Source organism: Anas platyrhynchos, chromosome 11, assembly GCF_047663525.1.
Source record: "Anas platyrhynchos isolate ZD024472 breed Pekin duck chromosome 11, IASCAAS_PekinDuck_T2T, whole genome shotgun sequence".
NCBI classification, from domain to species: domain Eukaryota; kingdom Metazoa; phylum Chordata; class Aves; order Anseriformes; family Anatidae; genus Anas; species Anas platyrhynchos.
Window position 1 is genome coordinate 18522167 of NC_092597.1, and position 21483 is coordinate 18543649.

A 21483-nucleotide genomic window follows, 5' to 3' on the forward strand; every position below is an offset into this window, starting at 1 on the left:
ACTTCATCACATCCTCAGGATTTACTGTGCATGAAGATTCCCAGGTTCTCTGGACAGATATCAGACAAATAAATTTCAACTCTGTCTCCAGCCCACTAATTCCAATAAGACAAAATTTTTACTTGAAAAAAGCATAACCAGAAACTTAATTTTTACAAGCTTTTGAGGAGTATCCATAAAGGAAAGAAATAATCACTTTCTTCCAATTCCTGCTGAAATTTCTCTCCTTGCAAATCTCACCCCTGTTTCCCCCCCACACCTGATATTGTAAGTTCCTTTGTTTGATATTTGGCTTGAGTAGGGCTAATGTAACCAACCTGCTCCAATAAACATTTACAAACTGATCTCAAGTGTTGTCCCCAGCCCTCCTCAATTAAGGAGGGAGGAAACCAACTCCCACAGCAGTGCTTTTAAGGACCAGTAAGGGCACCTGTAATCACCTAAGAGCTCTGATCCATGAAGTACTAGCAGGAGGGGAGACTGCTAGGGTAGAAGCTAGGAGGACTGCAGTGTTTTGGCTCTGGTGAGTTACTCTCATTTATTTTTGAAAGCTTTTCCAGCAAATGGTTCTAGCTACGTGCTTTTCTCTCTTGATATCAGTTGAGCTACATACCATCTTTCTGCATTTGTCTTATGCCTGTGCTGAGAAAAGGAAAAATGGTGAAAGAAGGATTTTCTTGAGCCTAGGGCAGTATCTGCTGGGGGCTGATTTGGAGACAGCAGTTGCTGCCACATAGCTGAGAACTGATAAGCTGTTACTGGGGGGAACACCAATGTCGCTGGGGGGACCTGCCCTGCAGCAGGACATCTCACCAGGATGTGTGTGTGTCTTGTGTGCTGTTGTTTTTGGGCAGGTTATTGTCAGCACTAGAAATAAGAAGTGGATTTTGTTAATATATAGAGGTTTAAGCTGCAACATCTCCAGGAAAGAGGCAGATGGCTGCTGTATCCACCACTGAGTATGCTCTGAGTGAAAGCTCTAAATGTATGGACTTAAATTGGGTTAGTACCTTGTGCTCAGCCTTGGGTCCCCTGTGACCTTGCACCCTGTATGTTAGCTAGGCTCCTCTTGTGTGAGGTGTGTGCACGTGGTCAAAAGAAGACCTCTGCATACTGTGAAAGGGGAAAAATGTGTACAGCTCTGCCTAGAACTTACTACAGGTACTGGTGTTGTAACAACAGCATGGTGTTGGGCCTGAAACCTCTGCCCTCTACTGAAGTAACAAGGTGGAGATTTGGACAGCTTAATTTTCCTGTCTCAAAGAGGACAGGGGAGTGGGTCATGGATTACACCAATGCTAGAGAGCATTAAAAGACTGCCACATTACGAGCCTTATCCCAATTTCCAAATTATTTTATTTCTTAAATATACTCGGCTATGTTTTGATATCTTCCTTGGAAGGTAGCCTTCCTCCTGTAAAGAACGAAAGCAGTGCTTAATGTGTGCCCTAATGAAATTGCTCAGTCAATTTCTCTGGCTATTGCTTTCTGGTAACCCATTGGTCACAGCTAGGGTGAAATCTGTGTTTCACTCTACTCCTGTTGTCACCTGTAACAAGCCGTAGAAGCTGCATTAACAGAGCAAATGACGACCAGCTGCTAGATGTAAGGCCTTGGAAGGGGCAGGTGATGTGGGTGTGCTGCCTGTAAGTGTTAACCCTTGGGGAGCTGTGCTGGTGTGCTCGCTCTGTTATGTGAGATAGCAGCCCAGAGTGTTTGCAGAGAATGGATCTCTGTCCTGGAGACCCAGAGCCTGAGATGGACAAAAGGTTGCAGGATTTTTCTGCTTCCCTGTCTGTCATGCCTTCAGGGTAGATGCCTCATCAAGCTGTTCAGACTGTTACCTGATTTTTTTCTTGTGGCAATGATGATTCAGGACCTGGTGTCAGGGCCATGCTTTTCCAATACTCTCCATGTGCCATGGTTCTATGGAGAAATGAGGTCAGGCCTCATGTCCTCATTAGAAACTTGGGGTTATAAGGCACAAAAACACCTTTTTCTACTCTCTTTTTGTCTTTTCTGCCTTCCTTACACTGAACCCTACACGCCTGCAGAACTTCTACTACATTTTCTTCAGGGGGAGAAAGCTTTTTTAGGTTTCTTTATGGGAACCCTCATAGCTTTTATAATGTGTCAGGAATAATTAAGAAAAATGAGAATACGTGCCTCACCACAGCAATGAATCAGGGCAATGTGAAGTACCTAATTTGAGGGGAAAAACAAAGACCTTTGCCAAAGTTATTTATATGTTCCTCAGCATCAATATTTCTTTCCTGCTAAGAGGTTGTGCTTCCCTGAGGACAGAGGCAAGAGGAGATGGCTCTCCTGGGGCGGGCTCACAAATAATGGGCTGGCTGGCAGCTTTTTTGGTGGTTCTGGGTATTGCTTGTGATGGAGGAGGTAGTGCGTGTTCTGTCAAATCTAGTCTTGACCTGCTTATATACTGGGTGGCTCCTGCCTGTTCCCAAAGAATGAGCTTTCAGCCCTTAGAGGGGTGATCCCAGCAGACCAGAGACCAGCTTCTGTGTGGTGTTTGCCCCAAATGGATAGTATGTAATGGTGTCAAATTAATTCCCTGTTAAAGTGGCCCCTGCTACTCATCCTGAAAATAAGCCCAGATGAATAAGGGTGCAGTGAAAGCTTCTGGGCATCTTGTAAAGGGGGGGGACTTCTGTATCCAGCTTAACCTTTGTGTTTGCTTAGGGATGTTAACAAGAGCTCCTTGAGGGATGCTCTAGATTCCAGACTGACCATCTGGTTGAATCCCAGCCCACATTTCAGGCCTGTAACAAGATGCCAGGAGCTGCCCTGTGTTGCTACTGCACGTGGAGCTGGTTGGATCAGAGCTAGACCTGGTTGTCCTCGTAGCACCTTCCTAGGCTGCTTCTGTCACATCCCAGTGGCTGTTATAAATGTGCTAGCTGCAATCACTCAGACGAGCATTTCATTATAACCTGCACAGCTCTGCTCAGCAAATTATTTCTAATGAGTCCAGAGCAATAAATAACACCTGCCTCTGCTCAGTGGAGCACCCTGTTAGGCTGCTGTGCGGTGCCTCTGCTTCCCCTAGAGCAGGAGAATCCTGGACCTGCTGCTCTGCAGAAGTGCTGCCCTCAGCAGCTTTACCTTGGGTTTGTTGGGATCCTGACAATGTGAGGCAGGGGTTGTTCTGTTCCTCCTCTGCAGGCTCTCAGCTGGCCTGCTTTGTACCAGGAGGATAGGAAAGGAGGTATAAAACATCAGCCCTTCTGTTAACTTAGGCATTTTCTCCTCCCTAAAGGGATAAGTTTGGGAAGTATAAATTCATGTTTCAGTTTTTTTAAGCACAGAGCAATGTGTGCTTTACACAAAGTGTAATGCAAAGGGAAAGGGCAGCAAGAGGATTTATTTGTGTGTGCAAGATGGATTTGACAATAGAAAGTATTGACAAAGATTTTATCTGAGCAACTATCTGTGCCTTGTACAAGCAGATCCATCCATCTCTGCAGAACCAGGAGGCTAAGTTTGTGTTGTCTGAGGGAACCTAAATCACTAAGACAGCAAAAAGAGGGAGGCAGAGACAGTTCATGCAATTCTGAACAGGCTTTTTGCTACTCAGGTGTGGTTTAAGGAGATTTTGAAAGCGTTGTGTGTGTTGAGTATAAAAGGATGTGCAGCAAAAGGTGAAAAACTAGATCTGCTATTTTCTGGGAGGGGAAATGTGACTTCAAGCTTTTAAGTAGAGGGTGAGAAAAGAGCAGGGTGAGGCTAGGGAGCTGGAGTAGATCTGAATAACTACAACACTGTAGTTGTCATTACCATGTGGGGCAGCTCTTCTGGAGCTCTGGCCACTTGTAGGGCCCTGGTCCTGGTAGGGGCCACCTTTGTAGCAGAGGAACAAAGAGCAAAGAAGCTTCTGCCTTGCACTTATACAGGGAAGGAATTTCCTGATGCCAGGAAACAATCTTTTAATGCATTGATGAAGTGGCAATGTGGGTATGCATTTCTGTCGCCCAAACAGGAAAAATAAGAAGAGAGGCTTAGGGTGTGATTTAACATTGCATCCAACCAGGGTCATGCTGCTGCACATCACCTTCCCCTTCCAAATCCCACCTTCACCCTCCCCCTGCTTTCCCTTCACCTACTCAGGGCAAATTAGGTCAAGAAACTGATCTCCTGGAAGGGTGCTCTTTTTTTCCTCCCCCCTCCTGTCAGATCAGGTCACTGAACTGCCTTGTTCAGGCTCAGCAGCTGAATGCCCTGCAGTGCTGAGGGGCTCTGATGGTGCAGGAAGCTCAGTCTTGCCCTTCTGCCCTCCTGCAAGGTGAGGTAGATCTGAGGTAGATGCTCGTCTTCCAAGGCAAGGAGCAGGTTAATGGGAGTAGTGTGAGTTCAGGGCATAGTATGTGTTATGTTCTTATTGCTCCAAGCTTTTACTACTTGCCTTTTTCCACCTGAGGAATCAACCCCAAATATTGGGTTTATCCCTATGTAGCTTTGCCAGCAGTGATGCATCTCCTCAGGAGGCTTATTTTACAGCACAAATTCCTAACAGGAGAAAATGAAAAGCCACAAAGGGACCAAAGGAGGGTGGGTTCAGTAACTCCCCAAGCTGGGGGGTGGAAGAAGCTGTCAGGCTTCCGGAGCGTGGTGGAGAGAGGAAAGCAGGACACTGGCTGCAAAACTATCCCTGGCCGCAAGAGGGTGGCCTAAGGAGGCACTTATTCCAAAAGGCCCTGGATTTTGGAAGTAGAAAGAGCTCCACCAGTCTCCGTGACTGTGCATTTCCTAACTCCAGCCAGAAACACGAGCGTTGGAAAATACGAAAGGCTGATTTAGCTGTTGTCTTCCTGCTGTGGTTTGCAGATCAAGGGATTTTTAGATGGCTTATTTGGACAAGTTTTGCATAAGCTTTCAAACTTTCTGGGTGCTTATCAGCATGATGTTAGCTCCAGCAGGAATGAAGGATGCTCAAAATCCGAAATAGTCAGTGAATTGTTCATAATCTCCAGCTGAGCAACAGTGCCTAAGCAGCTCTGTTCGTGATCTGTAGCACTGCAGAAAGTGGGATGCTGTTCTGCTTCCATATCTGAAAAGTGAAACAAACATAAACAAGTCCCCTTCATTGGGGAGAAAAAAAGAAGGAATGCAAGCTTCCTGAAATGCTTTTTCCTGTGCCTTTATTTTGTGAATTCTGTTACCTTAGCTTTTGGATCTCATCAGGGAGCCTGTCTGCACATGGCAAAAACCACAAGATTTTTCATATATTTAGCTGGTACAAGCATAACTGCAGTTAGAGATGATTTCATTTTGTATTGAATCAACTGCTGGAAAAAATTTTTGATGGGTGCTAAGATAACATATGTCATTTGCATCATTATCATGGGCTTTGTTACTTGGGAGCTGCAAAGAACATCCTATTGTCCCAAGGCTTTGTTAGAGGTTGGTCTGAGAGTAGAAATAAGTGTGTATTTTTGTATTGAACTTGTACTTTTTAGTGCACTTCTATTCTATATTCCTTTCTTATGAAGAACAGCTATCATTATGGCTGATGAAAAAGCTGCAGAGATCAGCCTAGCAGCAGGCAGCCTGTAGTTAAGTGGAGGTGAGAGGTGTTTGCAGGGGAGGGTGACCTGGGTGCATGGAAATCCTGTTTTCAGAAGGTTCACAACAGTTAGCCAAGGTGTGTGGTGTCTGAGGGTAGCTGAAGGGGGAGATCCTGGGGGGAATATGGGAGGCAGGGGGACAGGACTCTGGGAACTGAGCCCTAAGCAGGAGAGAAATAGGAGGTGTTTGTAGGTATGAAGCAAGTTGTCTTCCTCCACCAAAGGGTGACGACAGTTCAATTGTCAGCTGTGGTCTCACATCCTCCACGGAGCTCCCAAATCAAGCAGCTTTGCCCCACAATGCTTTTGAGTCTAATGATGCTCACAGTACCTCTCAGCTGCTCCACAAAGCAGCTAAGGCAGATGTTCACACCCAGGAACACAGTTTTTCTGCAGGGGGTTAATTTGCTGCCTTATTGCTTTATTATTTCTTTTGTTAGAAAGAAGTTTTGACTTGCAAAGCAGAGAAGCCATTGCATGTTCTTTAAGGGGACAGTCCTGGAGAGTGCAGGTTCTGAAACTGCTCCCTGCGGCTCCACAAGCAGCTGCAGCCTGCCCAGGATTTCCATGCCTTTGTGTTTGCAGGGCTACATGCTTGTCTGGAGATCAGTGGAAGGCTGAAGAAAAACCTGGGTAGTCATTGTACCAGGGAGTTTGACAAAAGCAGAACAGGTTCTGTTTCTAATTTCCTCCTTCAGTGCTTAATGATTACTAATGGAGAGATACTCCCTTGGAGCCTGGGCTCTGAGCATCTTCCCTGCAGCTTGCAGGGCCTTTCTATTTGAGTTGAGCTCTGTGTAGCTTCAGCTGAGAGACCAGTTAAGCTTTGAATGCTAAATGCTCATTAGTATGGGTGATGGTGAGGAAGATGCCTCCAGCTTTCTTTAGTTTTCTCCCCTGGGAAGATGAAAGAAATGGATGTTAGCTTACATCCACATCTCTCCAGCCCTGTCTCACATTTTGGGGCAGAATGGTGGCAAGTGGAAGGCTTAGTGATGTAATTTGATGGAACAGTGTCTTCCCTAAACCATGCTAAGAGGGATGTTCCCAGTGCCTTGGCTCTGCTTAGAGAGGAAGGACAGAAGGATGTTAGCTTGAACCAAGCATTGCAACTGGATGCTCTGGCCTGGAGGAAATAACTGCAGCTGTGGGCAGTGTGGCTGTGGTGCCAGGAGAGGAGGAGCAGAAAGATCAGCTGCAGGGCTGGCAGATGGGCACCTGCAGAACAGTTCCAGTTTGTACTGATCCTCCTGCAGGGCCAGACCTGTGGTGCTGCTGCACGAGCAGAGGACTGATGTAATGGTGTTTCTCAATCTTTTCCCATGAAATCTCCTCCCCAGATCTCCAAGCTGCTCAAGCAGGTTTCATTTTAGGAGACAAGAGATAATGTTAGCAGGGGAAGAAAACCCAACAAAGTGAGCATTATGTCCCAAGAACTTCCAAAATTAAACGTTTTGCTTTTTGCCTAGGTGTTACCCAGCACTGCTCTCTTCATATTCAAATGCATGTTCATGCCCTACATATCTATTTTAAAGAACAAAATGCAAAACAGATGTAAATGTGTGGTGATTGCACTGAATTTCATTGATCTCTGTGCTTGCATGAAATGTGAATTCATGCTGAAGGAAGCTGAATTATACTCAGATGGTCATTAAATACCTATGTGTTGCAAATGCTGCTTTTTTTCAGGCATTTTAAACCATTATTGTGATTATAATGTCATGGATCTTATTCAAATTCACATAATTATATATTTACTAATGGGATAAGAAAAGCTAGCAGCAAGAAAAACCTTATGACAGAACATACACAAGTGCCCAGCTGCCTTTGCTTCTTCAACACAAAGGATCCTGCCTCTTTTATTTAAAACTTCTGTTTATCTGTAAGCGAAGCTGCTACAGGATTACAATAATGCTCTTTCAAGGGAAAACAATAAATATGGTATCGGCTGACAGATGCTGTCCTTCCTGGCTGCAGTTTTATATCCATTATTTAATAAGATAGACATGATGTTCAGGAGAGCTGGAGCGATGAGGTGTAACCATATTGTTCTGCATCACAGAGGAACTTCCAAAGAGATTAATGGAGGAGGAAAGGGGGAAGTGTTTCCCTTGTGTTTCTGGTGTCTCATGCTCTTGAGAACAGGACTTTGGAGGAGCCCTGCTGGATATGAAGATTGAGATGCACAGGGAGCTGCTCAAAAATTTGTCAATGCATCAGTAGCAAATGTATTTTCTCAATGCTAATCAGAAATTCTTTACATAAGGTGAAGTCAGGTCCTGCTCAGATGCTATTGATACTCCTGCTTAGAAGGAGGCACACAGATAAAAGTATTGCTCCTGTTAGTGGATAACAGCTTGGCTAGTGGACAGCTAGATCAGGTCCATGCTGGAGGCATCAGCTGCAAACACAGGTCAGGGAGCATGGCTCACTTAACCATTAGATGTGCTTTATAAGGAACCAGCAGAAGGTACAGCAGGGCTCTCTTAGGGCTGGTTGGGAAGCTTCAGAGAAAAGGGAGTTTGGAAGACAGAGTGGATGTGAAATGTTCTGAAACTAGCTTTAATAGTCAATGAGACACAGTTCCAGTTAGGAAAACAGGGCCTTTTTGACCAAGAAAGGTGCTTTTCTCAAGAGTTTTCCAGCTATCTTGAATTGGGAAGATTTCTAGGTTCTGGGAAAGAGGAAGAAAAGTCCTTGTCTTTAGGAATTGGGCTGATACCAGCAGTTTGATCCAAGTAGTCTTCCAAAGTAGCTCTTAATGAATTCAATAAACCAGTGTGAAACAGTTTTTGGATGTGAAAGACAGGTATGTCTTTGTTCAGGTATGGACTACCTGCTGAGTTTGAACTCATGTCTATACTGGCACAAAAGGTAAACCAAACCCTTAATTCAGGCAGGTCAGATCAGTTTCAGATGCAGGCTTTGTGCCTGGTTACTGGCAGATAACAATGCTTTGGGTCCCTTACCAGATGTGATCCTCACCCATACCACTCCCAGCCTTACTATGAAAGCTGACACACCCCAGGTGTGCTGACTTCCTCTGATGTGGCCTTAGTTGCTAACTAGTCTTCCAAATACCTGAGAAATGAGGCAAAGGATTCCAAGATAAGCGGGTCAGTGCCCTCTTTTTAAGAGGGTGAGGGGGTTAACGCTTAATAAAAATGCTCTGTCACCATAGGAAGATGCATCCTTATCTCAGGAAGCCACCTATTCTATTACCCTGGAAATGACTGATTGACCCTAATGAAGCTCCATGGGGAGAACATACAGCAATATGACTGGCTCTGGTTACCTTAGCAACTCTCTCCTTGAGAATTTGGAGGCTAAATTTATATAAAATTGGAGATCTAAAAACATCTGACAATATTCCAACAGAGAAAAATGTTACCCGCAGAAATTAACCTTGATTAAGAAGGATGATGTTGCTGTAATTGATTAGGTGTGTGCCTCCAACAGGAGGACTCTGAATGCTTATTGTTGCTGTGACTCAGGGTAAGCAACAGGCAGGCTCTGGAGGGGCCCAGAGGAGCAACCAATGCAAACCAGTGGGGTGGCTGATGGAATAAAAATCAGTAAGATGGGGAGAAACGCCTCCACATCATTTGGAGCCATCCCACTGTGACTGGTGTTAGCTCTTGCAGCCCTGTGGCTATATTGCTGCTGTTTTCTACCTCTGGTGTTTTTCTTTAGGTTAGAAACTTCCCAGCAATCAGACAAGGTCTGTTGCTTTGCTTCTTGAAGCACCTGCTTGGGTCTTGACCTAGACTGGCAGACCTGAAGATTGCTGGTAATGAATACAAACAGTGGACCAGGCACCCTGGTAATAAAGCAGTTGTGTGCTCTGACTTAAGTGATGCATAAAATGCATTTCCCTGGATGTCCATGCAGATATAAGCATATTTTTCCTAATCATCAGCCACAGTAATGCTGTGTAACTTCAGGAGAGGACTAAATAATACTTGTAATTCATCAGTTTTTAACTTCTAAGTGTTTGGAGTATGTGGATAGCTTTACAGATGCAGATAAGCAGCAGCAATATAAATATTTTTAAGCTGACCTGGACTATTTCAGGTTTTTGAGGCCTGAAGTGGAGGTCAGACTGGCCTGGTTGGGCTAAGGTGAAGAGATGGAAGAAGCCCTGAACTCCCAAAGGGGAAGTGCAAGCAGCTGCTGGCTGGCATGAGGACTGGGAGCCCCAGTGGGCTCTTGGCAGTGGTGGCTCAGTTTACTTGAGGAATTTGTTGCTGGGGGAGGTCACCAGGCCAAATACTACAGTTGGGTTTTAAACAGGGCTGGATAATTTCATGATGTCTAACAACATTTGCAGCTCTGCAAGGCAAGCTAACGAGGTTAATCAAATCTTATGCTTCAGGGAACTGCCTTGCTGTGCTGGTCTGTCCCAGTCTGAATGCTGCAAAATGGTGCATTGTGGGTGTTTAACAAAATATCAGGAGTCTGCATCAGTGAGCAGCTTCACTCTTAAGCAAGAATGGTCAAGGATTTGATTTGATATGGAAAAATGGACTATCCCTCATTTGATTTCAGTCAATTGCTCCCTGAAATGCAGCCACGCTGGCCTCTATTAGAAGAAATCAGGGCAAATGTGCAGCCACTGAACCCTGATGAATTAACAGCTATACTTTGGTGCTCTGTGATAAGTGAGGATCTTAGAGTCCCTGTTATACTTAATGCAATACTTGTAGGACAGCTTTTTCCCTCTGTACCTTGCTTTCTGCTGGTACAGAAGCTCAATATGACTGGTAGGCAATTAAAGGCTCACACAGGAGAGGCAGGGCTGCACAAGAAACTGGTTGTCCTCCATCTTCTAGTGAAGCCAGTAAATGTCAATTAAAAAGGCTTCCAGGTGGGGCTTACAGTCCCCAGCAGGAGATGACCAGTGCAGGTAATGGGGGCTTTGGGGATGACCTGGTCCCACTGCAAAGTAGAATGAATCCTGTGCTGTGGAGATCTGGGGTATTATTTTTGACAAGCCCCTGGCTTTGTGATGTAATGGATGGAAGATGTCAGTCTTTTGGTCATGTTCTGATCTGTCACAATGGTCTATACAGGTATAAACCCATTGGCTTAATAATTTAGAATTTATAGTCTGAAAATTGATGACAGGAATCAGTTGACTGTCTCTTTCCTTGCTACTCAGCTCCTGGATGTGGTGCCTGTAACAGAGCTGAAAGCAAATACAAGACAACCTGGCTGCTGAGCAGCTCCACTTCTAGCCTGCTTGTTTGCACAGGATTATTAGGGCTGTCTTCAAGGGAATCTAGAAGGAAAATGTTCCTGGCTTGACAGTAACGTGGAGCCAGGTGCTTAGGCTTGGTTTGGCTCTTCTGCTTTATTGAACAGGTTCAGAGCCATGGGAGATGGAGGAGAGCAGAGTTGGAAGGCAGCACACTTCTCCATGCTTGATGGTGTCTTTCCTTTGTCCTTGCATCTTAATCTCTCCATCCAGCACTTGGCATTATGCTGAAGCCTGTGTTATTGATGGTCTAAAAAACTCAGGTTTTCCATGGACTTTTTCTAATATTCTAGCTGAAATATTTAAATTCTTGAGAGCTTCTAGACTTATGTTGTCTTTAATTTACATTAAGGCAAAGCATATTTAAAGTGGAAAACAAAAGGAATTAAAGAAGGAGACTTACTCTATGTGAAGTGTTTAAGTTAATTCAAAAAAAGAATTGTAGGTTTGGGGCTACAGATGTTTTCAATATATCACAGTAATTAGCTGTTCACATATTCAATTATTGCTTAAATGTAAAATAATAGATGTAATGCATCTTCCATTCATGGAAATATAAAGTGATTACAGCTTCCTTTTTTTCCTCAAATAATTGCATGATGACCATGCAAGGTAATATTTTTGAGGATTATGAGGGAAGATGAAGAAACTGCCTTCCGCATCTTTATGCCATGCTTGGGAGTTTGTAGAAATAGCACTTGATGCTGACCTCTGAGTAACCTGAACCTGTGGTGAAATGCAATAAGCACCTTCAAATTGCTTTTGTGTGATTGTATGTATGTATTAGCTGTACATAGAAATAAAGTATTTATATGTTCTATGTAATTGCTGTGCAGGTTTAGCCTACCTGGTGCATCCAAATTAACCATCTACTGTGCTGTTTTTCAAGTGGCTCTTCCCCAGGGATCATACTTGCTGGCTAAGTGTCTCAGCAGTGTTGTCTGACCTCTGAGAGCTGCTAATATTGTGCCACTTCAAAACCTGCCTGCAAATCCTTCTCGAGTGGAATAAACTAAAGAGGACTGATATTTAGAAAAAAATCTCAAAATATGAGGTTAACTGATGGTTAACCCACTTGATATGGAAAACTGTTGCCAATCAGGACTGACAGGAAGGTGGTGGCATATACATGTGACATCTTATGGCATTGCAGTGGATGATAGTCCTGTCAACACTTCAGTTCAGAGCCAGTGATCGGTCACAGGAATTTAGAGTGAGACTTCTACTTGTTTTTGAGTCAAACATGAGGTTACCAGACCAGGTCTGCCTGGCTATAGATGAATATGAGGATACGTATAATGGTATTAAACCATTATGGCTCTGTCTTCCTTTTGGAAGAATAAGTTTGATAACTAGATACTGCTTATGGTAAGGGAGGCAGTCTGCCCTTCCTGGGTGGAGTGTGCTGTAATTGCCTGGTGTGAAGGTCTGGAGGCATCTAAGCCTGGCTGTGATGGGAGCAGCTGTCGCGTTAAAGGGGTGTAGCTGATTAACCATTACGGGCCCGGTTGGATTCAGAGTACTGAACCAGTCGGACATTCACCAAAACTGGGGGTCTGTTTGGACATTCACCAAAAACGTATTAACCACCTGGGGGTCCACTCAGACATTCATCAAAAACGTATTAACCACCTGGGGGTCCGTTCAGACATTCACCAACAATGCATTAACCGTCTGGGGGTCTGGTTAGATTCAGAACACTGAACTATCACGGATAACCACCCTCACCCTAGTTGCATTAATGAGAGCTATCACAATGCAATCAAGTATGGTTTATTACAGCAACAGATAATCAGGTTCTTTTGGATTGCCGGTGATAGTGACTATCTGCAAAAGCAAGCTAGTATGCATGAAATACACAGGTGTTACAGGTGTGGGTTCTAGGTGTGGGTTCTAGGTGTGGGTTCTAGGTGTGGGTTCTAGGTGTGGGTTCTAGGTGTGGGTTCTAGGTGTGGGTTCTAGGTGTGGGTTCTAGGTGTGGGTTCTAGGTGTGGGTTCTAGGTGTGGGTTCTAGGTGTGGGTTCTAGGTGTGGGTTCTAGGTGTGGGTTCTAGGTGTGGGTTCTAGGTGTGGGTTCTAGGTGTGGGTTCTAGGTGTGGGTTCTAGGTGTGGGTTCTAGGTGTGGGTTCTAGGTGTGGGTTCTAGGTGTGGGTTCTAGGTGTGGGTTCTAGGTGTGGGTTCTAGGTGTGGGTTCTAGGTGTGGGTTCTAGGTGTGGGTTCTAGGTGTGGGTTCTAGGTGTGGGTTCTAGGTGTGGGTTCTAGGTGTGGGTTCTAGGTGTGGGTTCTAGGTGTGGGTTCTAGGTGTGGGTTCTAGGTGTGGGTTCTAGGTGTGGGTTCTAGGTGTGGGTTCTAGGTGTGGGTTCTAGGTGTGGGTTCTAGGTGTGGGTTCTAGGTGTGGGTTCTAGGTGTGGGTTCTAGGTGTGGGTTCTAGGTGTGGGTTCTAGGTGTGGGTTCTAGGTGTGGGTTCTAGGTGTGGGTTCTAGGTGTGGGTTCTAGGTGTGGGTTCTAGGTGTGGGTTCTAGGTGTGGGTTCTAGGTGTGGGTTCTAGGTGTGGGTTCTAGGTGTGGGTTCTAGGTGTGGGTTCTAGGTGTGGGTTCTAGAAATAAACGCGTTAAAAGGATCAAAGACTCTATAGAGATTTATAAGCAAATATTCAGATCTCACCCAAAGGCGTCCCAATGGGGGGGGAAGGGAGGCTCAGCCCGTCGACTGATCCCAGGAGTCAGGAGGTCCTAAGGATGTTGTATGTCCTTGGGATGGTATCTCCCCTGACGGTGGTATCTTCCCTAACATCCCCTCTCTCTTGGGCCAATTTATATTATTTTCTATCTTTTAGGTGGAGCTTGAGGGTCTCTAGTCAAGCATATCTTAGTTATGATTGGTGTAAAGTTTTCCCGTCTCTGTTTAAAGTAATAGGCTCCGAGAAATTCAGGGCGCATGCTCAGTGAGGGGTGGTCGCACCTTGGAGGCGGGTAGCTTTTGGGATGGAGGTGTGTTTTGGTATTATAATGATATTATAATGAGCAAAAAGTACACTAGGGTACAGCATTTGTCAAAACATGACAGGTCTTTGGCTTAGGGTGGCAAAAAGTGCAGCTTTGTGCACAAGAACAATCGAGGCCCCACCTGATTACAGAGCCTAGCCGTGGTGTCTCCACTCCACTCTACGCTCTGTGGCGTTCCTTAGGGCTAGCACACCAAGTTTCCCCAGCGCGATAGCATCTAAGGTTGGGAGCCTAGGGAACGCTCAGATAATGCAGTTATGCCCTACCCTGAAAGCCTCTTCAATGCTGTACCTTTTCCTTAAAAACGTGAATGTTAGTTTTATTTTCCTAGTTACTTCAGGCATTTACACCACAGCAGCACAACCTATACTTTGTGATAATGTGTACTTGCAAAGATGGATGGCTTGGATAGAAAAATGTGTTGCAGATGGTCAGATAGTCAAAGACCCAATCGTGTGTTCCTATGACATAGCTTCTTCATCTTGTCCAAGTAAGATACCATCTAACCAAGTAAAATATTGCACCTACTGATGGAAGTAGGGGGTAATGAATCCCATAAAACCAACAGCCAGAAAACTGCTGGATCTGTTTTCTGCTCAATAAAACCTGGTTAGTGTACAGATAATCAGATATCTGATCTCTTGCTAGCCTTGATGCTTTTGGTTGATGCTTTAATCACATTTAGCAATGAGATGCCTATCTGCATGGCTCGATACCAAAATGAGCCTCATCAAACAGTCCAGTAACTCATCAAGATCTTTGTTTGCAAAGGGCTCTTTCTGAACATGTGCAGAGCAGGTTTTGGTGTTTCTTTCCAGTATCAGGAATACATATGGTGTCTGTCACCTTTCAGTACACACTTGTCACTTAATAAAAGAGTGTGGAGAAGCAACCTGAGCATAATGAAAAGCCTTGGATAAAAGGAAATTGAAAATGAAAGTCCCTGGCTTTTGGAATTAAAGGATGAAAAAAATTGCTGGTTAGCTTATTCCCCCTAGGCAAGCCCTCCAGCCTCTTGCAGCCTGCACTGTAAAGAAGCTTACAGTAAAATATGCATTTCATTTTTTCTCAAGAGGAAGGGTGAGTGAAATGACCAGAGAAGAGGTGGATGAGGAGTGGAGCGGAGTCTGCACTTTCCATTATGTTTCATTTGTCAAGCTAGTTAGTCTTGCTGCAGAAATAATCTCGGGCTCTCTGGCGTCTTTTCCTCTGGACACCTGCTGCCCTTTGCAGTAATTTATCTCCTTGCCTTGTTTATTCTCCCTGGGAGAGACAGCAGAGGGTTTGGTTGTGTGGCTGGACCCTCTGCTCAGAGGCTGAGTCTCTGCTTCAGTAGGTTGAGATCCCTGCTGCTTCCACTGGAGAGCTAAAGATTTTATAGATTTGTTGAACCAGCATCTGAGGAAATGTTTATCTAGGTGTGTTTTCAGGTAGTTCTGTCAAAGCATCCTTCACAGAGCACATCCCCAGAATTCTGGATAAATCTCCAGAAAATGCTAGGTTTTACGTACTCCTGCACTGCCTGCTTTCCTAAATAGCCACATGCATCTTCTATACAAGGGACTTTGTGAAATAATTGAGCTATGACTTTTCTTATTCATGGCTAATGGTATTTCCCCCATACACTGTCTTCAAGGTCTGCTTGTGGTGGATGTTCTGCTGTCTGAGTACCCGTGTCCACCCCAGGCTATAGGCATTCCCTAGCCAAAACTTAGTGTTGTCTTCATACTCAAGTATTAAACTGCTGTGCTGTTGGGGGAAGTTAGAAGTTGTTGCTTAAGCAAAAGCTGACAATTAAACATTTTTGGTAGGGACATGAAGTATATACTTGTACCTGTGCTCAACTCCCTGCAGGGGCTAGCTTACAGTCCAATTAAACCATTACAAATCATTAAACTGAATCTTCAGCATCCTCTGGGTTCTCTAAATTAGTATTTACATAATTCTCTAACTTGGAATAATGAAGATAAAATAATCTGATGTGGAACATCCTTTTCAAGCATATGAAAAGATAATTTTGTTTTATTCCTGTGTGCAAACACTGTCTTGTTTGATAATGACAAATAATTCAGAGGGTATTTTACCCACCTGGCATTTAGTGTGAATAGGACCTACTTAGTTGGAATGGCAGCATCTTGGGGGAAATATTCCTCTATAAAAGTCCATCACCCTGTGGTATGCTCATTAAGAGAATGAGGTTGCTGGAAGATGTGATTTCTGGAAATTGCCCGTGCTAGACTTTGTTGCACAACGAGGAGTGAAGGCTGGGGTGAACTTGCTAGGTCTAAAGCCTGGTAAAAGGGAATCTTGCTTTTGGTGTTCTTCCCATTTTATCTACCTGTTTACATTGACCTTTAGATCAGAAAAATCCATGCTTGCAAGGGCAAAATGCTTTCTACAGATCTGTCTCATTTTCTTGGTGGTTTTCCCCCATGCCCCAGAACTCTTGAATAGTGAAATCCAATAAGCTTCCCATGTCTTTGCCCGTTCACTGGATAGAAGTAAAAGGACAAAACTTGTTCTAAAAGGTTTATTTCAGCTAGAGCTACTGAATGTTCAGTGTCTTGAAAAATACATTCTTCAGCTGACAACTTGATGGCTCATCCCATATACGACATGCTTAAATGCTTTATGAAACAGTGAATGGCTTAAACATCTCAAGTGCATTGAGGAATACAGAATTAAAGTGGATATTAAGCTGTTGCAGCTCTGGCTGTATACCTTGGCACCATGGCTAGAAGTGGCCTGCTGTGGGGAGCAGAAAGCCAAACCCGCAAGCTCCAGGGCAATGCAGCTACCTGTGCATGTTCACCAGGTGTGTTCCTTGATGCCAGCAAAGCTGATGGCTGCAGTGTAAATGTATTGGGTTTCCCAACTCCAGCAGACTGGCACCTCCCATAGGGACAAGCACCTGGATCTAGGCGATGCTTTGCTATCCTGAGATGACCTCTGTCCCTTGTCAAGTGACAATGTGCTGCAATTAGAAGCATGGTTTCAATCCAGCATGACGTTGCTGTGTCACAGCCTGTGAGATACCCTATAAATCACACAGTGGTCATTACCAGAGTTAGGCAAGAGTTTTCAGTTTGTTCTGGATAATAACATTACCACTTATTGCCCCAGAGACTCCTCAGCTTTGGAAAAGCAAGACTCAGGGTTCCCTCTGGTGTCCTTCACTAGGTCTTTTATTGTGTCTTTTGGGCACATTTTATGATGATCCAGCTTTGCCATGATAACTGGTGGCTCATAATGGCCTCGAGGCTTTCTAAGCTTGAATAACATGATGTTTTGTTTACAGCATCTTTGTGCTTGGCTATGATCTTGAGGGGCAAATAAACTAACAGACTGGAGTGATGACTCCAATTTTTCGTATGAGGCTTTCCTGATTTTTGTATGTTTTCAGGGAGATTTCTTACCTATCTTTCAAAAATCAATTCAGTTGGTGGCCTGTGTTTATAGATGTAACAATTAAAGAAATGCTGCCCTTTGGCAGAGCTGAGGAGCCCCCAGGCACAGAACAGATGAGAAAAGGGGCAGTATCGCCTTGAGGAAAATGGGGAACAGCACTTCTCAATCCTCTGGGATAAGTCTCCTTGGTCTCACTTGTCCAGGTGGATTAGAGCCCTTGGAACAGCATGCTCCCTGCTTTGAATTTATGGAGGATTTTGCATGGCTGTGGAAATCATCATTTGCTCAGTCTCAGAAGATGCAGAGTCTGGGGATTCCTGGGGCAGAGATGTGTCAGCCCTTGCCCCTGGCTGCCTGCTCCTCTGGGGCAGCTCGGGCTCCCCTCCACCATGCCTCCTAGCCTGGCTGGTAGGAGAACTGGCACCAGAAGTAATAAACAGAGAAAAGAGTTAGTTGGCTGGAAAGAGGAATGGGAGAACCCTGTAATTGCTGTTGAAATACTGCATGTGTGTGGAAATGTGATCTGTCTTCATCTGTGGCTCTTTCAAGCCACAGTTTTAGGGCTTTTAACTTTTCTCCCAAGATTCCTCACTAAGATTTTGATAAGTTTCCAGTACAGGAATGTCATCTTTGGCATAAAGATACATTTTAGTAATTCATCAGGAATGATGGTCGTTCCTCCAAAATAATCTCTACCCCTAAAGAGGTCCATTAAAACCCTTGAACTGCTGCAGCCTTGAAGCTTCAAAGTCTGCTGTAAGATCCCACTCCTGGATTTTCCTTCAGTGGAGCTGTCTGAACCTGTCGCATGCCCTGGGAAGGATGCTCAGGCGTAGCTGCAAACACCAGCATCGTGCAGCATTTGCACCCTTGTGCTTCTGTTGGGCAGCCACACAGCATGGACCAGATACCCTGCACTGCCTGTGTGAGCTGACCAGAAAGTGCTGGAGTCCTCTCTGCTTGCTTCCAGAGAGTAGCCAGACAATTTTTTTTTGCACAAAAAAGTGATGATGCATGTTCTGAGAGAGGGGCTCTCAGTGTCCAGACAAATTAACATGAGTTTAAGCTGTTCCTATTCACATGCAGGCTCTTTCCCACCTTCCCACCACATGTCAGGCACCTCCTGAAGGCTGAGCACTGGAAAGAGTAGCGCTGTGGTGAAAAAGAGGAAGCTAAACCTCCCATTTAGCTACAATAATTAGCTCAGAAAAGATAAAAGCACATTTCCATCCTGGAATATGTCCTGTGTGACACACTAAATAATAGGATGTGTGGCTGACACAGGTCATGTGGATGGAAGATAGGCTGGCTTAAATGGCTAAACTTAACTCCTGTGCCAGGACATCTTTCAAGGACCAAAACCTCAAGTCCTTGCTCCTTTTTTTAAGAGTAAAAGGATAGACTTCACATCCTGCTTTCCTGAATAAAATAGCATCCTAAAGCAGCAAGATCCTGTATTCCAGGAGTGACCTGTCTGACCCAGGATGTCTGCTGTAGAGGCCACAGGGTTTTGGCGGAGTTTTTTCCTAACAATAGAAAAAATTCAAAGAAAGCCCCTCACTTGGAGATGTTTGGCTGGAATTTCTCCCAACTGTTCAAGGAAGGAAGCCAGGCCTTAAGAGGAAAAGTCTTTCTTTGAGTCATGTTTCTTCTGCTTCCTACAGCTATTTTGGGTGTACAAAGGGGGGTGGAGGGTGGGGGAGCAAGCCTGAAGTTTCTCCTAATGCAGCATCACTAATGCCACCGGGAACTTTCCATTCATTTCAGTGGAGGCTCTTATCACTGTTTCACTTCTGCCTGCCTCTAGCACTGCAAAGCAAATTTCAGCTTTACTGGAAGGTGTGCTGAGCTCAGAATCCTCTTCCTGGGAAATGAGCAGGGGCTTTCCATTCAGCTCATATCTATTGTGACTTTTTGTCATTGAATAGGGCAGTTCTGGGCAGCCCTCAGGCTGTATCCACAGTCTTGTGTAGTCACCTACATTTATGTAGGGACAAGGTATCGCTGCCCTGTGCTAATGTACAAGGCTGTAGATGTAAATATACAACATACTGCAGGGCTGTGGTGTTGTGTTTTGCAGCAGTAACCCAGAATCTGTAGGAGTGTTACTAGTATAGGAAACCTGTGGGGGGATGTATGAGGTCTGTGTTGGAGAAGAGGTAAACTTGTGGTTGTAAATCCCAAGACTGTTTTTTCATGTCAAATGTTTCCTTGTTTTCTCCCAAAACCAAACGGGCTGCCCTGTGTTGCTGGGCACAGCACAGACCTCTGGGGCTGTGGTTACAGAATGGGACACCTGCAGGCTTTTTATCCTGAGCACTTAGATATTTGTGGGATCTGTTCTGTTCAGCCCTGAGTAGCTTCTCTCCCTCTTGCTAACTTGCTGACTGCTCAGGGTGTGTGGAGAAACCTGGAGGGACCAGCTCATTCCCATGCATTACCCAGAGCTTTTGTTCACCTTGCTGTAATATTTCTCACCTGTCCTGTGCTGCAGATTCAGTGAACTTGTATGGGGGTCAGGTCTGCAGCTCCATTTATGTCAGACAACAAAATTGTGTTGCAACAGAGCAGACTCCTAAATCACACAATTGCTCTGATAATGATTTAGGGAAGGTGACAACTAGATCTCTCATCTCCCAAGGTTAAGCATCTCAGAGGTATTTGATTGCCTTCTTTGTGTGAAAACATTCTTCCCTTCTAGAAAAATCCCACCTCCCTTCTGCATGCAGAAACTCAAAATATTTTAAGAGGATTGCTTATTTCCTGCATGTTACTAAGGGAAGACTACCTCATGGTGTGCATGTTATCTTTCTACGAACCACAAGGTGCAGCACAGATGAACCTTCTCCAAGATGAGAGGAAGACGGTTCTCAGGAGTCCCAAACCCCTGCTGTTGATAGAGAAGCAGCCTCCCCTCTTGGTCTAATTTCAGTTTTGGTTTCATAAATCTCAATTTCCAAAAACTTTTGTCATGTAAATCTGCCTCCTTCTGTGGAAAGTCACAGGCACTTTCATCTGTGTAGGGATGGAAGAAAGGGGTATTCAAGCAGTTGGCTGAGCCCCCTCCAAAATAGCCTTCTTATTGCCCTGCAGTATTTAAACAGCAGCTTGAAAACTGTCAACAAACTGCTAAGAAAACAGAAGAATCTCATTGCCTGAGCTTTAATGAGGCTTTTTTCCTAAGGCACAGAATCCTGCTTGTAGCAGCCCCAAGCAGCTGCCAGTTCAGAACTGTACAAGTAACTCTTAATAACACTCCTATTTTCTTTTTCTCCTTTGGAAAGGTGGGTTCTGGGCAGTGCCCCTTTGCTGCAGTGGCTGTGTAAGGCTTCAGGTGTCCATGCAAGATCTCTGAGCAGCCATGTGCAGTCGTGCTGAAGGAGGCAGCAGCCAGGCTCCAGGGCTCCATACTCATGGTGTGCTGCGGCTATTTCTGCTCCTGCTGAGCCTTCAGAAGTGGTGAGGCCAACTACAGGCTCAAAGCCCTTGGAAGTGTTGGTCCCAAAGGTCAGAGAGGTGGAAACCTCGCCCTTCCCAGGCTGCTTTCCTTCATTGTCTCTGCTGGAGTGTCCAGCAGTGGGGCTTATCTCAAAGGAAGGGGTGTGGAGGCTTTTGAAACAGCTGATTCCTTTCTGTTTTTCTTGCCGTGGGGAAAATGCCATACCTCCTTGCATCCTCCCTGCTCTTTGGGTGTTTCCTAATCGTTTGTGATAATCATTTGTGAGAGCCTACAGGAGGCTAAGCCGGGCAGGATGTCCTTGGCAGTGGCATCCTCTCTATTTCTTCCAGAAAGGTGCAGCTCAAAGTAATCTCTGCTATAAAAACAGGATCGAGGTGGTTTAAAGAAAAAGCCTGCAAATAAGTGGTGGTTAAGAGAGGGCATTAAAAGAAGCCATTGTAAATCATGCCACCAAGTGTAATGTGATCTGGCTAATCAGCTGTGTTAATTTGGGAGGCAGCATATAGGCAAGGGGAGGGGAGCCCTGGTGGTGCTGAGAGTTTACTCCTGGGCCACCTCTGGGTATTTCTTCCCATCATGGGAAGGACAAGTGTGCAGAATGGTCTAAGAGCCACTTGCCTCCTTGATTTTAACTGGAGGGAGCTGCTTGGCTTGTTCCTTATGGGCAAAATGCAGCACAGGTACATTGGTGCATATGGTGTGAACCTGTGTACCTATTCAGCCTTCCACCCTGTTTCCAGGCCACTGAGACAGCCAGAACCCTTTATGA

The 21483-nt window shown here is 44.9% G+C and overlaps 1 long non-coding RNA gene across 1 annotated transcript in view; it reads left to right on the forward strand.

Moving 5' to 3' along the window:
* Positions 1–424: 424 nt before the first annotated feature.
* LOC110353786 (uncharacterized) overlaps positions 425–21483 on the forward strand; it is a 59346-nt gene continuing 38287 nt past the window's right edge. The window contains exon 1 of the long non-coding RNA XR_011811992.1: positions 425–523. This is a non-coding gene — a long non-coding RNA (uncharacterized lncRNA). The remainder of the gene's footprint in view (positions 524–21483) is intronic.